The following is a 16,752-nucleotide window of genomic DNA, read 5'->3' as shown; positions in this document are numbered from 1 at the left end:
CTGTGGGGCAGTGATCATAATTTCTTGAAGTAGAGCCAGGAAGATGAGTGGTCAAGGTTGTTATAGTGAAAACAAGTATAATCTTTGCTTGGTTCTAATTTTTCCTATTTTTCTCCAATACATCATTGTTAGTTTTATTATTATTAACAATAACTATCATTTCTACTATTACTACTCATTTATTCATCAAATATTTCCTAAATGGCTATTAATTTAAGGCAACGTGGAGTATTATAAAAATAAATCAGGCATAAATCCTATTCTAAAATAAAGACGAATTAGACAAATTACACAAACATAAAGTTAACGAGATTAAGATGAGAGTTTTTTCCCGCCTCTTTGGAGGAGGCTGGTTGTGATAAGAAAGTGGTAGAACAGCTATCCCAGGGGTGTGTGAGTAAAGTGTGGAAATGCAAAGTAATTCTAAGATGGAGAGAGGCTGAAGATACAATGGGGTGGTGACTAAAGAGGGCAAGTTTCTGAAGGAGGCAGGAAACATAGAAGCGATGGTCCAGGTGATTGAAGTTCGATACCAGATAAGGGTCTGAATTAGGGGTTGCAAATTCACTTGCCTACGGAGACCAGGCAGGGAACGTACATGACAGAGACCAGCATGTGCAAAGAAATACAATGGGAAAGACAGAGATGGGGAAGAGCAGACAGACAGGCAGGATGGTGAGGACTTTGCTAAGATAGCAATGATGTTGTCTGTTACAGCAGCTAATGTTCAGCTCCAGTGGGCCGTTGACCTGCTGCAATGAAAGGCTGTTCAACAATCCGATTTTCCCAAAGGAAGCTAGAAATGAAAACTTTTAGATTAATCTTCCTAACTTTTAAATACTGGTAACTAATTCAATACTTCAAAGAGTCTGTGGACCAAGTCTGTTTATGCTACACGAAATACATTTGTGAGGCCACTTTAGGCCAGTTGGTGGCTGTGGTTACCAATGGTAACACATGGGGTGTTCAGAGGTTTGGGGATTGACAAAAACTTTTCAGTTAAGTACAATACATCAGCTACAGACCTATGCACTGACTCTTTATCCAGTTGGTAATGTATTGAATGATACCAGAACTAATCTCAGTGATTTGAATTAAGTAACATAGGAAAAATATACTACTTTACGGAGGACCTAGAAAGTGCTGGATTAGTTGGCTCACATTATCTAAAAGCTTCTAGCATTTTCTTACGCTCAAGTGAAAGGAGATTTTTTTTTTCAAACACCATTAAAATATATCCTGATGTTTGAACTAAAAGGTTTTCGTTTTTAAAGAGATTTGCTTTCAAATGACCTTTTTTTCCCCACCCTCAAAATTTATCCTGATTTAATATGGCTAAAACCTTTATAGTATATAGAATTCTGAAATACGATTTTAGGGATACATTTTTTTAATATAATTCACACATAGCAGACATGCATTAATTTTGAACTACAGTTTCTTACATTTCCATGCAAACGAGTTTTTACTGAATGCTGAAATCCATAGCTACCAATGTAAAGTCTTTTCTCAAAATGTTAGTTTATATAATGCAACTGAAGAAATAAATTATCTTAGTATTTTTGCGGTATTGATGCTGGTAAAGGAATATTGCTACTGATACCCAGTGACTGAAAGTTATATGGAACCAAAAAATTAAGGTAAGTTAAAAATTAGTGATAAACATAATTGTTAATTAAGTATGATGACATATATGTTATGGTTATGATCAATTCGTATTCTGAAATGATGCAAACATATATTGTACCTATTTATTTGTGAACACTTTCTCTTGTAAGTCTATTTATATGCTCAACCTTAAGATTTCCTCTTTGTAATGAGAATGTATTCTAGTACAAAGGACATCTTGATGTGTAAATGGAAAATGCTAGCCTTTGTAATCATGGAGCAACACACCCACTTAGACCTGATTTAGTCTTTTTTATTCCCTTAGTGCCAAGCATAAGGCTTGGAAGAGAATCTGGTATTTAATGGATGTGAATCACTATGATTAAATTAAATTAAATTATGGCCATTCTGTGGAAAATAAAAAAAAAAGTGTAAAACTAGCAACTCAAGAGATATATTTCATTTCTGAGTCTAGTATCCATGGAAAAAATATTTATCTAGATTTAGTTTCTGCTGTTATTTTTGAGATAGTATTTATTATAAATATTAAGAAAACAAGCAGTTAATTCTAAATCCGACCAATCAGAATGTCATAATAAATCAGTTTGCCATGAACATACAAGTGATAAACTGCCTCCTTGCTTTCATCTACTTTGACTTTTCACTTGACTTCTTGAACTATATTCATTCTCTCTACCCCCGTACATATCCTAATCTTACATATTCTCATGCATGACCCGGGATGATTACCGCATCTTCTCCTGGTTGGCCTTAGTATGGTCATACATTCACAAATGGTTCACAGGATTAAAATTTTAAAAAATCTAGAACACTGGGAATCTGAAATTTAAGGTGATGTATGTGCAAGTTAATGTCCCTTCATTATTTTCATATAATCTGAAGATACATCCTAAAGAGTCATGAATGGTAAAAAGAACCAAATAGTAAAGCTTTTTTCTGGAACCCTTCTGAGTATAAACTCTACTTTAATAAAAGCCCTTGACCAAATGTTTATAATAGGCAAACTTTTGATGTACTTGACAAGATATCTGGGCTTAATAAATCCTAGTCTTTTCAGTGCTTTATCTAGTTTTGCCTTAAATTCTTTATCAATTGATTTTTCTAAAGGTTAAAGTATGAGGATTTAAAAATATATACTATATATATGAACTATAAATAGGTACTCTGTGTATATAAAAAGAGAATAAAAAATCTGAGTAATTACATATTTAATAAGTATTTAAGCTTTCTTAACTTAAAAATAAGGTACTTTGTGGAATTTAATTCATCCAAAATATTCAGCTAACTTTTCATAAGATAATTGGTATCATTCATGTTTCTAGTAAGGAACACTGACTTAGTAACAGACTTTTGGCTCGACCAGCTCTGTTCAGTTAAATAACTCTTATGGTAGTCTAGTCATATACAAAGTTTAGTGACACTGACTATGATTTTGACATCAGACCACTACTATGAAATTACAAATCTACCTTAATTATTCTGACTCTGAAATAGCATCAGTGAGTTTCATATATTAAAAATGGCTCCAATATACAATTTATAAAGTGGCTTTATAACTAAAATGTGTATGATAGGCACTTTGAAATGTTTTTTCTATAGAAAGATGTAGACTGATATCAATAGAAACAAAGGTGACATCTAATATAGTTAGAAAGCAGTATACATTTTTATATTTCACAATTTATCTCAATCAACTCATTCATACACAAATCTCTTTTAAAATAATTATGAACTCAGCACATGACACAGCTAGAAATTCTATTAATTTACTTATAATTAAAACCAAAACCACATAGAAAATATTGCTAAAATAAGCTATTCTAGTGGAAAGATTAAATTTTTTTCAGAAGTACATTCTTTTCCTGAAACTCAATTTATAGAGCAAAGCAATGAATCCTGTGTTTTTGGAAGAATTTGATGATTTCTGGATAACTTTTAGCAAATGAACTAAAAATTCAAAACCTCCCCACATTAGTTCAACTTTGGATTTCTGACTTAATGATGTGAAGGATGAAATAAAACACAGAAAAATATTTTAATTTGGAGAGAAACTGTAAGTATATTTAGTTTTTTTGTTATTGTTTTCAAATTTCAATCTAGAAATATGAATCTTTCACTGAAAAAAATTCCAGCAATGTATACGTGGCATAAAGTGATTTAGTAGCTATAGTTTTCATTAAAACTATTTTTCATTAATATTAATAATTTCACTGAAATTATTTTAGTAAGTCAAAAGTCAATAGAGATTTCTCAGTTGCCTCTAACCAATTTTGTCAGCCATGTCTGCCCGGCAAGGAAAGAGAGAGGATGCCAATTATAATTCTTCAAGTTTATGTAATGTATTACAATGTCAATAGTGAAGATTTTAAAATGGATCTAACGGGTGGCTTATTAAAATTACAAATATTTCAAAATAATCTTAAAAAATAATGTTAAATTACCTGGTTAAATATTACATTTTTAAATGAGAAAACGTGTTTCCATCGCCTAACAACTACAAAGTACAGCGACTTACCAGCTACTAAGAGTCTTATTTTTTGATGTTACTCTTCCTTCAAATTTATTTTAATCTTAATACTTAGCAATTACGGGGATTCTCAATAATCCTGTGAAGCCTATGGAAATAGTTTATTATAAAGAGGACATTTGAGTGTCCCTAACTATTCAATATTACCTAGACATACAGATATCATACGCAAGGTTTTGCACATACACATTTCTACTCTTCTCTGTATTCACCATGAGTTATTTAAGTATCTCTTAGGAGACCACTTTGACACAAGGTTTTAAACTAGCAGATAAGCCTCCACATTAGTACTGTCTAGATACAAAGCCTCCGTTAAAAGAGTAAGAGAAATAGCGGTACTTACAGCACCTCCAGGTCCCGGAGAGCCCTGAATGCCCCATCTTCAATACAGCTGATCTGGTTGTAATCCAGTTGCCTGTTAAATAGATTAGCAGAATCTATGTAAAAGGGATGGGCAGTAACAGTGGTAGGTGATAGGAAGTCTCCTGAAGGGTCTATGAAGCCCTGGCCACACTTCCTGAAATGCTCTCGCAAACATACTCAAATGCTTAAGAATGTCACAAACCATTCTGGCCTCTGTGCCGCCACTGAAATCTCTTTTTGTTCTGAACTGTCTGTGCAAACAGCAGCCCTTGGAAAGCTCCAGTAAATAATAACTGCACCTTATATTAAATGCCATAGGAATGCAATTTCATTACATCAAGAAAAGCTATCCATTAGGAGCTTTCAGCGTCATCTTGCTGAAACAATTTCATTAAGGTAAAGGACTGTAAATCACTTAATGTCACATGCACCCCCTCAGTGACCTAACAGAATCCATTTATCAGAGAAGCTCAGCTGCATGTTAATTTCACTATCCTTGGCAAGAAAGAGCAAGACTACTTTTAGGTTTCCTTCTTTTAAAAGCAGTTTTCCTTCGAGAACTCCAAATTGAGAGAAATGTCCTATATATCTCCCTGCTCTTCTGACCCAGGAATACTCTTTAGAAAGCTAGCAGTTGTTCTATATTAAGCTTCGCTATTCTCATAATTTGCATTATTTAGCATTATATGTGAATTCTCTGCACTGTAAATACAACATACTTTTGAGTTAAGGAATTTCCAGGTCATATAACTCTCTAGAATATAAGTTTTTAAGTATTAAAAAATTAATAAAAAGTTGTTTTTCTCAAACATGCTAATTTCAGTCAAAAACATTAAGAAATCTATCGTAGAGGTACATCATTAAACACTATATGTACTTATGGTAAAAAGTTTACAAGCTGTATCAACTAACTCTACATAATACACAATTTAAGCCAATGAATCTCCTCCAGTAGTGTAAGGACTCATTTGTTAAGATTCCTATGTTAAAAATAAAGGGATGTTCCAAACTTGGTTAAGTCTGCCTTTTCCTGCTGCTTGTTTTTGGGATTAAAATATCCATATTCATATCAAGCCTTCTATTAGGTTGAAATCAACAGCTAAGTTCCCAGTCCCAATTACAGGATCTTCTTTTTTCCCAATAAGCAGTTATTATTTAAAAATAGTAGCTTGATGCTTCAGATTTTATAACTACAATAAAAAGTATTCTGATGTTTCACTTGAGATAGAAATGAAATGTTTCACGAAATAGGTGAGTAGTGAGCTCTGCATGCATTGGTGAGGAAATGCAGATATACAGGAGTAAGATTATCATTACAATACAAATGAATCTTGTCCTTGTTTCAAGTTTGAAATTCACCAAAAGGGCCAAATCATAGTTGAGGTTTGTTCTTAAAAGACTGCTTGAAATTTTCATAAAATAGTTGTATTTCTCGCAAGCCTGCTAAATAAAGGTGCAATGATTTAATCCAGTGACTTTCAGAGGGGCCTCTTCAAATTCCTTACTTTAGAAATTATGTACAAAGAGAATGTCTTATGCAATATACATCTCATTTTTAAGACGTTCTCTAGGGAACACAATCATACACGAGACTACCTTGATTTCATGCAAATGGTATAATCTAGGACATGCAATATTAAAAAAAGTGCACCCCAAAGAAGATACAACTTTATTGCTTTTATAAACCAAGGCTTTTCCCAAATAATAGCAAACATCTATGCTACTGTAAGAGCCTAAAGCATTTCTACTGATTAGGAGGTAAGCAGAAGTATAATTTTATTTTCTAAGACATTTAAAGCCTCATGATATAATATGGTTGCTGTGGTTCCAAGAAAACACTTACATTCTTGAGCACTTTTGATTTTTACAGATTAAATTCATTTAACAATTAAGTTAATAGCCTTTTTATTTTAAAGTGCTAAATATATATCTATACTACTATTCTCTAACCTCTTGAACAATTTATCAAAGCCATTTAAATTAGTACAATGGCATGAAGTGTTACCCTTGACACACTACAAAAGAGAAATTGTTTCCAGACAAATTGGCAAAATCTTTTAATGCTATCAAATTTGCCTAATGCAGTCTCCAGGTTAATCTGTAAAAGGGTGAGCTGTATGTTTGCCCATATCTTATTATCCTTAGCTGTCAATGTATAAATCAGTGCTGATACAGCTTCTTCTAAATCATGCATACAACACACACAGGGGAAGCTCTAGCATGCCAGAAAGCACTCAAGCAAATCTTGTCCTACAAGGACTGAAAGGCAGATTTCTTTCCCTATACCAGCAGAAGTTGAGAGGCCGCTGGAAACTTTGGTGATTTCACCCCTCTTTAACATTGCTCATGGTTACAAACTGCTTCTGATTCGTAACAGAAATCTAAGCCCTTAATGGTGTTGAAACGTTAAGAGTATTTAGCTATCACAGGATTGAGGTTTTCTGGAAAAGTTTTCACGTATCTTCTGAGCACAAAGGTTTCCATGAAAAAGTTTCTCATATCGAAAGAACAATTTCAATCAAACAAGTGAGTAATTTTTTCATCAACTGGTCAATTCTGTGAAATTTAAAGGAATGTTTATGGAAAGCACTGTGCCCACGTGACTGCTCATGAGGAAACCTCTCCACATAGACCTCCTCTTGTCTGCATATGGTTGAAGATAAACAGTGTCAAAACTATGCAAAAGCATAATTTATCTCACATTTTCTGGATTATTTTGCTGCACCTTGTTTCTCTCACCCTGCTTGCTCCCTTGGTCGCCACTACCTTTCAAGCCCTGGGTACTTCTGCTTTCTGTAAACAGGAAAGGATCTGTTCTCAGCCATGCATTTAGTGACAGGCTGACCTTTTTTAGATGTGATTTCCAACTGTGCCATGAAATTCTTCTGAATTAAAGAAATAGCAAGAGGAGATTTTCTTCAGTTCTCCAAAAAATAATAGTTCCAACTATTCAGCCAGACGTAAGGTAAATTTGTTGATCTTTAGAATGATTTCGGTGATAAGGGCTTTAGGTACAATACAGACAGCGTTAGGATGCTTTCCTGGTACAAGGGGCTACTTCCCAGGAGGAAACAAGCTAGGGCTTTTCTTATTTTTTTTGGCAAAAAGAATGGTATAGTATCATAATTGGTTTCTTTCTGTCCCTCACCTGACCTAACCAAACACAGACTTTCGTGTTTTCTCCTCCCTTTTTTCCTGATTCCAGTCCTCTTCTTGGCTTCTGTTCAAATTCCGAACCCCCTCTCCATCTGATCCATCAGTGTACTACTGTGTAAATTTGTGTTTTTTAAAAACTACTTTAATGTCATGAAAATAATGGGGGTTAAAAAGAATGATATTCATCATTTTTCTCAGTATTAACATTATTAATACGAGTCTCTTTTCGGTGGTAGGAGGAATATCTTCTGATACCTTGGAATAACTCTAGACTGTCCACTTTGATTTCTTCTAGCACTGATAAATTTAGTCTTAGACAATGCAGTAGTGTGAGGATGGAATCCATACATTAAGAGATATCACTCTGTGCCTCACACACACAAAATTTCTGAAGCTGATCTGATTTCCTGTAACATCAAAATAATTTATCCTAGTTTCAGAGTTTCATTTATTCTAGATATGAGAGACAATATATAATATTGCTAAATATAAGTTTTAAAATGGTATATTAAATGACAAAAAGGCTAACAATTTGCTTACCTGACGTCCTGAAACACAGAGACATTGCATTCTGTCATTTAAGTTTTCTTATGGGATTTCCTGTTTTTGTCTTTTTAGATTTGGATGCAATACTGTTTTTGAATTATACATATAAGACTTACATTAATAACACATACAATTGCATTAATGTCAGTCGGTTGTGTCCCTACTGATAATAACTTTATATTTCACTTCAGCATCCACATATTAGAATAAGATCTTATTACTAATTGATTTTCTTTTTGTAAGATTTGGAACATGTAAAATGTACTTAGCTCTGAAACAAGATGGAAGATAAAAATCTTTAATAATTTCTATGTCAGTTAGAATCTCTCAATGTCTCAACAAAATCATTAAGACTATGTTCCAATTTTGATTTGTTTTGTTTTAGGTGATAAAAATAGCTTAGTTCATGTTCATTCACATCACTACTGTAAGATGGGAAAATTTCAAAAATTTAGTTGACTTAAAACATTATCAAGCTGGTTAGAATTAATATGAGGGAATGATAGTATTTCACTACTGTATAGAAATCTGATAAAACATATAAATCACATGGGAGAAAAAGAAAAAAAAACTGCTAAGTATATGGGCATGGCCTCTTCTATTTCTTCTTACATGTGTATCAAATTCAAGCCAATCTGAGTGCCTAAATATACAAATCTTATGCCAATAGTGATTTGTTAAAGAGTAGTCCAAGATTTAAATTATAATATATAGAAAATGTAAGAATAAAAATTGATCCCTATAAATAAAGACCTTTGACAGAAGTTTCATCAACCATAACATTTACCTCTGCATGAAAGTACATCAGCATTAACGTGGCCATTGGTGAAGAAAACAGTCAAGGTAATGACTACTCTGAGTAATACAAAATAATTTACACTGTGTGAGAATTTAACCCTTTTACAATAATTTGTTTTTCTTAAAGGAATAAAGAATCTTAGTTTTTATTGGAATATTCAATGGTATAAAGTTATACCCATTTGTCAATTTATGGGGAAGAAGCAAAAGGTAGCTGTAATGGAGATTAGGGCAAGTCTCTTTCAACAAAAATTGAGAGAAAGACAACGGAATTGACATTCAGGTCCTGGTAACTAATCAAAGGTGGTAGAAACTGAAAGTGACAATAATAATTGCTAACATTTAATAAACACATAACATATATCATGGTCTGTATATACATCATCTCATTATTCCTCATGATAACTTGGGAAGGTAAGTATTGGCATCATCTGGATTTTATAGATGAGAAACCGAAGCTCACAGAAATTCAATAATTTTTGCACGGTAGGTAGCAAATATTCTGTTCATTTTGGATTAGAATTTAGATCTATATATTGCCATAGCTCCCACTTAGTATGCTGTGGCTTAGAAAGTAGATTCAGGAGCCTTTTGTTCTTCAAATGGGGATTTCAGCTAAATCTCTGATGACCATATTTTGAGTAAGAGACCAGCAGATGAAAAGTACTATGGAATTTCAGAAAAGGAAGAGATTATCCTAGGCTGAAGTAGTCATGAATGAAGTAGGAAAAACACCCCAAAATCAGTCAAATCCAGTTAGATGGAAAAACAAGTGGGTATTTCTTACGGAGGAAATGGTGCAACAAAGAACAGCTGTGAGCAGAGGCGCTGCAATGTTCAAAGTGAACATTTACAAGACAGAGGCTATTCTGGCTTGAGCAAAGAGCATGTGCGCAGATGTAGCGCGAGGGGACACTGAAAGCCTGGGGCGAAGTCAGAATGTTAGGACTAGTCAGAACGTCTAAAGAGACTGAATGTTACAGCATTTAATAAAATGCTCTTTCCCTGCTCTTTCAGGGAAGAGTCTATATTCCTACAGACATTATAAAACTAGGACAACATCCTGCTGTAGTCCCAGGACTTTGCCATAGTACCTATAACAAAGGTATTATTTTGAATAAACAATGATTTTGAACCAGGTAGTGATGGGATTAAAAAAGGCTTTATTAAAAAAAAATCTGGCACCTGTGTAAAAATTATCTAGTGAGAATATAAACTGGAGGTCAAAATTCAATTAGCAGACTATTACAATGGCTCAGAGGTAGCATAGTGTGCTGTTCAGTGTTAAAGACACAAAAATCTAAAGGCCTGTTCTGTCTCACAAGACAACGTGGCTGGCACATCAAGATAATGCCAATTCATATTTTATAAATATATGAATTGGATTCCCAATTACTCAATCAGATTTTCTTGTGGTTTTTTTGTTTGTTTGTTTGTTTTACTTTGTTTTGTTTTATAAAGCATTTATGAAGAAATAGTGTAGGGATTACATTTTTACACGAGAGAATGCATTATTGCAGAAAATTATTTAAGGCACTCTGAAAACAAAACAAAATGCAAAGTTGGAGAGGTTACTGGCAGCAAATATTATCATAGTTGTTAGGGATTATCGCAATTCAGAGTGTGCTTTTAAATTGAGTGCAAACCAGGCAAATTACAGGACCACGGACAGTTCCCATGGCATTGACAACAGCATCTGCTGAGTTATTGATTTTTTAAATATTTACATACCCAAGACAACCCCTGGTTGTCCTTTACATCCATCCATAGGCAGCATTTCTGGATATTAAGGGGTGCCCTAGCCCTTATGGAATGAAATTCACCTTTGTTTACTATCTATCTAAATGAAAAGCTATCCCTATTTGTTTGTTTACAAGGTTGTTGGACACACTGAAGACCTATGGAATTTAATCTAAGACTGCAGATAGCAGGCCCCTTGAATGAGGAACCAAGCTCTGCTTCAAAATCTTGTCAGCTTCAGGATTACTGAAAATACTATAACAAGGATCTGGAGTCATTAACATTCGCAGTTTCAATTCGATATCAATGAATTTTATTTTTATGATAATTAAGAAATGTAAGAACTAAACATGAAACTAGCTGAATAAAGAAGACATTTGCAATTACTACTTAACTTACACGACAAAGCTAAATACAATCGTATTTTCATGGTAAAATTTACACACACTTTACTCTCTTATTGTTACATTATCATGCTATATCATGTGAGCAGCCTTTTCTCCCTTATCATTATGAATTATGTAGTTGATCCTGATTAGAAACCAGAAGAGAGAAGTGTAAAAACCAGAGAAGTATAAAAATATAGTGCAATACATAAGTCTCTCTATGTATCTAGGATACAAGCATGAGTGTTCTTTCTATGGGCTTTAATTGATCTAGCAATACAAAAATTGAAGATGATCTAGTTTCAGGAAAATATAAAATTTCTAAAATAGCTTTTTTTTCTTTCTTTTTTTTTATTTCAGCATATTATGGGGGTACAGATGTTTAGGTTACGTATGTTGCCCTTGCCCCCCCCCCCAAGTCCGAGTTTCAAATCTAAAATAGCTTTGTAACAATATACATATTAACTCTCCCTTTTCTGTTTGCTAAACCTTCTTATGCTAATAGATAATGCATCCCATATTGGGTGATTTCTTTCCTAAAATGTCATAGCCATGCATATTTGTTCTGCAAATGATATCATGATTTACCCCAAAAAGAACCATGCCGAATTATGTTATGACTTAAACGCTTGTCTATAAATTAATGCATGTAAAAAATAAATACAAATATTTTCCCCAACTTATATTTTACCGAGATGCATTTTTCTTGGAAAAGATGGGTAAGACTCATAACAGATGTAGGGTCAATGAAATTTGGATAATCCAAGCAAACAGTAAAGGGATACAGTTATTTATGAACAGACAGTAAAGTTAGACTGAAATAGAGAGTACAATCTGAGGATGTACTGGAAAATTGAAGAAGAAAGAAGCAGTTGAGATTCATTTTACACAGTACATCTAAAATAATTATTGTTGAATTTAATTAAGTATCCATATTGAATTTACTAGAGAATCTAATGGTAAAGTAAGTTAGAGTTTGTTTTTGTGATGTTACTAAAAACTACTAATCTATTTAATTTTAAAGTTTATATATTTGTACTTTTTTGGCTTAAATCCTGGGTAGCTAGAAATGTTTTCTCATAAAAAAAGAGAGCTTTGAAAATTTTTGTATTTATTGAGTACTATACATACTTCAAGAATAAACTTACAAATATTGACAATAAAGCAATTTTTAATTTTAATATTTTTGTAAATTATTCAACTAAATGGGAATGCCTAATAGATACCTGAAAACAAATCAGTGGCACAATGCACTATGTCTTCATTCAAGATTTGATTAGGAGGCAGCAAAGCAAAAGCTTTACTGCATTAGTGTTAAATCTTTTAAATATATATACAATGTTTCTAAAGAAAAGTTCTATAAATATTGGTTACTACTCTGGTGAGTCATCCAGTTGGTAATGACATGGTGTCAATAGTCTAGTTCACATTTAGATTGGGAGTTTAAAAACACAGATGTAAATCTTACGGAAACCTGCTGCCAGTGACTATATAAACACTATAATTTACTTGATATTTTAATATGATCCTGTTATTCCCTTATCGTATCTCACTCTCTAAAATGTCAGGAAAAGACGTTAGTTTAAATTGTGGCTGGAGAAAATCAGGTAACAAAATAAAATATAAAACATTTTAATTCAGTTAAGAAATTAATAGAAACAAGCAAAAAAGTTATGGGAAGTCCTCCTTGGAGATGTTTAAGAGCAAGATAAATGTCCATCTGCTGAGAATAGGTTCAGTGTGGCTTGCCTGGAGGAAGGGGAAGAAGATCTGCTAATTTGCAAAATTTCCACAGCATCAATTTTATATTGTCAAGATGCTGCCTTCAGCATATTTAGCCAATCCACAGGATTAAAGCAAGTGCTTCCGGTGAAGATTCTGTGATAACTGGAATTTGCTCTAAATAAGGTCTGAATGTGGTAAATCCAATAAACCTGTTACAGTGCATCAGACTGAGCTTTCAGATAGTGCTAGGCAAAAGACTGTCTTGACGCAACCAGAGCACATAATTCCTTCTTACCAGCCTTCTTTTTTCCCTTTTACTCTGAATAACTGAACCGTAGCATCATGGCACCATGCAGGGTTGTCTAACTTGTAAATGCACACACTGGCATGATAAATAGGATGAAGCCCTGTACCTCCTTCTCACAGTGAATATTAATAATGTTAATAATATTAATAGTAAAATTGATAAGATTTTTATCGAGTCATTACTTGATGACTTATGGGTACTAGTTTAATAATAATATGAGATAAAATTTACCATCATCTTTAATGATATTTTACCAGATATCATTCTTAAGTTTTAATGATAAAACTAAACTTCATACAAAGCCCCAGGAGACTGGAACTTTTTATTTGAACAATGTAGTCTGAACTTATTTATAGAAAGTGTCTTTTAATGTAAAATACGATAATATTACAGATATGATACTAATTAATTAAATAACCCTATAAATGTGTTGTGATATTTTAATGTTTCCCTCATTGTCTTTTACATTCTTACATGGAAGATAAGGAGAATAGAGGGCATAAATTTTCTTTTGACCGTCATCATTCAGCATCCACATAGTCTCTAAGCCCCTTTTCTTCCACAGGAACACAAATCTCCAAAGCTGAAATCGCCTGGATGCCACACTACTCAGTTCCGCCCATATGCAGATCCCTGTGTTTCTTACCAATGCTGCTATTCAGGAATCGCAGTGTTTCGCCTTAGGAAAAAATGTTCAAATTCAATCACACACACACACACACACACACACACACACACTTACACACACAAACACTCCACTGCACTATGTTTTCAATCTTCTAATCCAATCAAAACCCTGAAATCAGGTCTTGGATAGACTCCTTAGTAAAATTTAACTTCCACAATCCACCCTTACCTACTACTAGTCACCAACCTCCTTTGTATTTCCTTTCATGAACTCTTTCCCCCAGCATTCCCTGATAGCTTTGAGTAACTTTTACCTTACTTTTCTTTCTTCAGCACCTATAGTATTTAATGTCTTATTTATGAATCAAGGTATTGTGTATACCCATTTAGTACATGCTAGTATATTTCCTTTTTCCATTTTGTAGCTCCGTGTCAAATTGACTCATAATAGAATAATCATAGACATTTCTAATATTGTTAAGTATTTCATGTTCTACTTCCCAGTCTCCTTACTATACATTTTTCAGAGCAGCCGATTAGCCAAATACTTGTGAAATGGACTGGTATACTGTATTTTCACAGCATTTTATTGTTTTAAAAGGTCTTTCATATATCTTTTTTCCCTAATAACCATAACAAACTCAAGCAACTATCACGTTTTTTTAATAAAAGTGAAAACTAAGGTTCAATAAGATTGACTGATTTGCTCATATCTGTAAATCCGAAAAATAGCAAAATATTCTGAGAACAATACCAAACTGATGTCACTCAATATATTAATAACAGTCTTTAAATTTGGGGAGAAAAGCATTCATGTAGGGGAAAATTATTTAAAAATTTTGCTAGATCAATATTCCATTTCTCACAGCACTCTGGCTCTTATTTTTTCTTTTATCTCTAAACTTTTAAAACCACATGTTTTAAGGATAAATGAAGAGGACGCAAGGAAGAATTTCCACCAAGACTGGGCCCTGCTTCTAAATGTATCCTTAAATATGAGAGGAGGGCTACTTGTTGACTTGGATTCCCTGAATATCTTTACTAAGAAGATTAAAAGCCACCTGTTTTAAGGACTTAGAGGTATTACTATTGTAAGACTGCAAATAGCATTCCCAAGGGGTGGTCAACATAGCCATGGCTACTCTTTTACAGCTACAAAAAACCAACAAAGTAGGTGCTACATAGGGATTCTTATGCTGTTCTGACCAGGCAGATTTGAACGCCCTACATCACTGAGGATACCTGAAGACCTGAGCATACCTGAGGATTCCCCAAGCCCTCAGTAGTGAAAATAAAAAGAAAGCAAATGAAATCCTTTCAATTTGAGCACTCATAAAAACCTAGGGCCATGATTTCAATGGCTCTGTGTATTTATATCTCAGCAGCCTGTAGTTTTCTGTCTTTACCTGAACATTTAGAAAGTACAAATTTAAAACAAAAATCACATACATTGAGGAGAAGACGTAGAGGCCAACATCTGTAGCCTAATAAACAGTTGTCTTCTTTGACAAGAGACAGCATCTGTCTTACTTTTGCTACTGGAAAGATATGGTTGGATCTGACCATAGAGAATTCTGAATATAAGTTAATTCTCGAAAAAGTGCCTGCCCTGTTTATTACTAGCTAAGAAATATTGAATTCCTGACAGTTAATCTCAGCACACAGGGATGTTTCTACCTACATTCCAAACTAATGTAAAAGCTAAGGAAAACATTTCATGTCCTAGCATTCACAGTTGATCGAAAACCATTATTTTTAAAAGCAAATATGGTATTTAAAATTTATAAAGATATATATTGACAATATAAGGATTGCCATTGAGATCTTAAGCCTGACATGTACCTTTAGAGCTATAGGTACTTAAAAATCCTTTTACTTGAGACACCAGATTAAAGATCTATCAAGTGAAAATACTTTTCTTTTTCTTTTTTTAAGGTTATACATATATTTTTTTCATGAAGATAAGAGAGAAAAAATGAAAGAAAAATATTCACACAAAGGGTAAGACAATTTTCTCATTCTCACATTTTTGGCATTTAATGAAAATGGTGATCTTGAAGCTCCAGAAAAAGCTGTAGCTTTAGGATACAAATGTCTCTAACAAGAAAATATTATCTAGTCTTTCCACAAAAAAATAGTTCACATTCTACATTTCCAATAAACACCAATAGCAATTGAAAAGGGAGTTACTGGAGTAAGCTGACAAGAAAAAGGAAGAAAATATATCACAAATACCTTTTAATCAAATGATTTCTCTAGGTTACAAAAAATTAATCACAAGATTTGAAAAATGAATTTGATAACAACTTCACATTCCAGACATCTTCTAAATAAGAATCTCTTCAAATGCCTTGTGAAAACAATTTAAAACTTACTGTTATAAAGTCTCCTAAGCAACCATAAATATAAATAGGGCTTTCACCATTTCTTTCTGATACTGTATGTAATATAAAGTTGACTTTGAAAATAGATGATATCTTAAGACAGTATAAATTAAAACTATATATATATATGTATATACTTACAAATTTTTAATGTCAACTGCTCCACGGAAAGCCTTCCTTGGAATTGCTTGAATTTGGTTTTCACTGAGATCACTAAAAACAACAACAACAAAAAGTCAAGTTACAAAATATTATTTAAAAGTTATTTTAATTAAAGTATTTGAGAAATGATGGGACATCATAAAAAATCCAAAAGATCACAATTAAATCCATTACATTAGATATAATTTGTAATACAAATATTTTATATATCTAATATAAACTAAAAGGTTGGAATACATCTTGAAGTATGCTTCCAGATCTTTAATTTTGTAATAAATTATAAAATATGGTACTCTTAAATTTAAAAGTTGCTCCATTTCTGTATAACAAAATATTACTTTAAAACAAACAGTAATTTGTTCATAACTCAATTTCAGGGATTTCTTAAGTTTTAATACTTTC

At 33.0% G+C, this 16,752-nt stretch overlaps 1 protein-coding gene across 3 annotated transcripts in view; it reads right to left on the bottom strand.

The window, feature by feature from the left end:
- Positions 1-16,395, bottom strand: part of SLIT2 (slit homolog 2 (Drosophila)) — a 137,920-nt gene extending 121,525 nt beyond the window's left edge. For all 3 annotated transcript variants that reach the window (XM_012660756.1, XM_012660755.1, XM_012660757.1), the window contains exons 1-2: positions 16,330-16,395; positions 4,500-4,571 (exon numbers count right to left, since the gene is read on the bottom strand). The gene's annotated coding sequence lies outside the window, so the exon portion shown is untranslated. The remainder of the gene's footprint in view (positions 1-4,499; positions 4,572-16,329) is intronic.
- Positions 16,396-16,752: the final 357 nt, after the last annotated feature.

The sequence above is a fragment of the Propithecus coquereli genome, unplaced genomic scaffold, assembly GCF_000956105.1.
Source record: "Propithecus coquereli isolate 6110/MARCELLA unplaced genomic scaffold, Pcoq_1.0 Scaffold677, whole genome shotgun sequence".
NCBI classification, from domain to species: Eukaryota; Metazoa; Chordata; class Mammalia; order Primates; family Indriidae; genus Propithecus; species Propithecus coquereli.
This window is presented reverse-complemented; position numbering and strand designations above follow the sequence as displayed.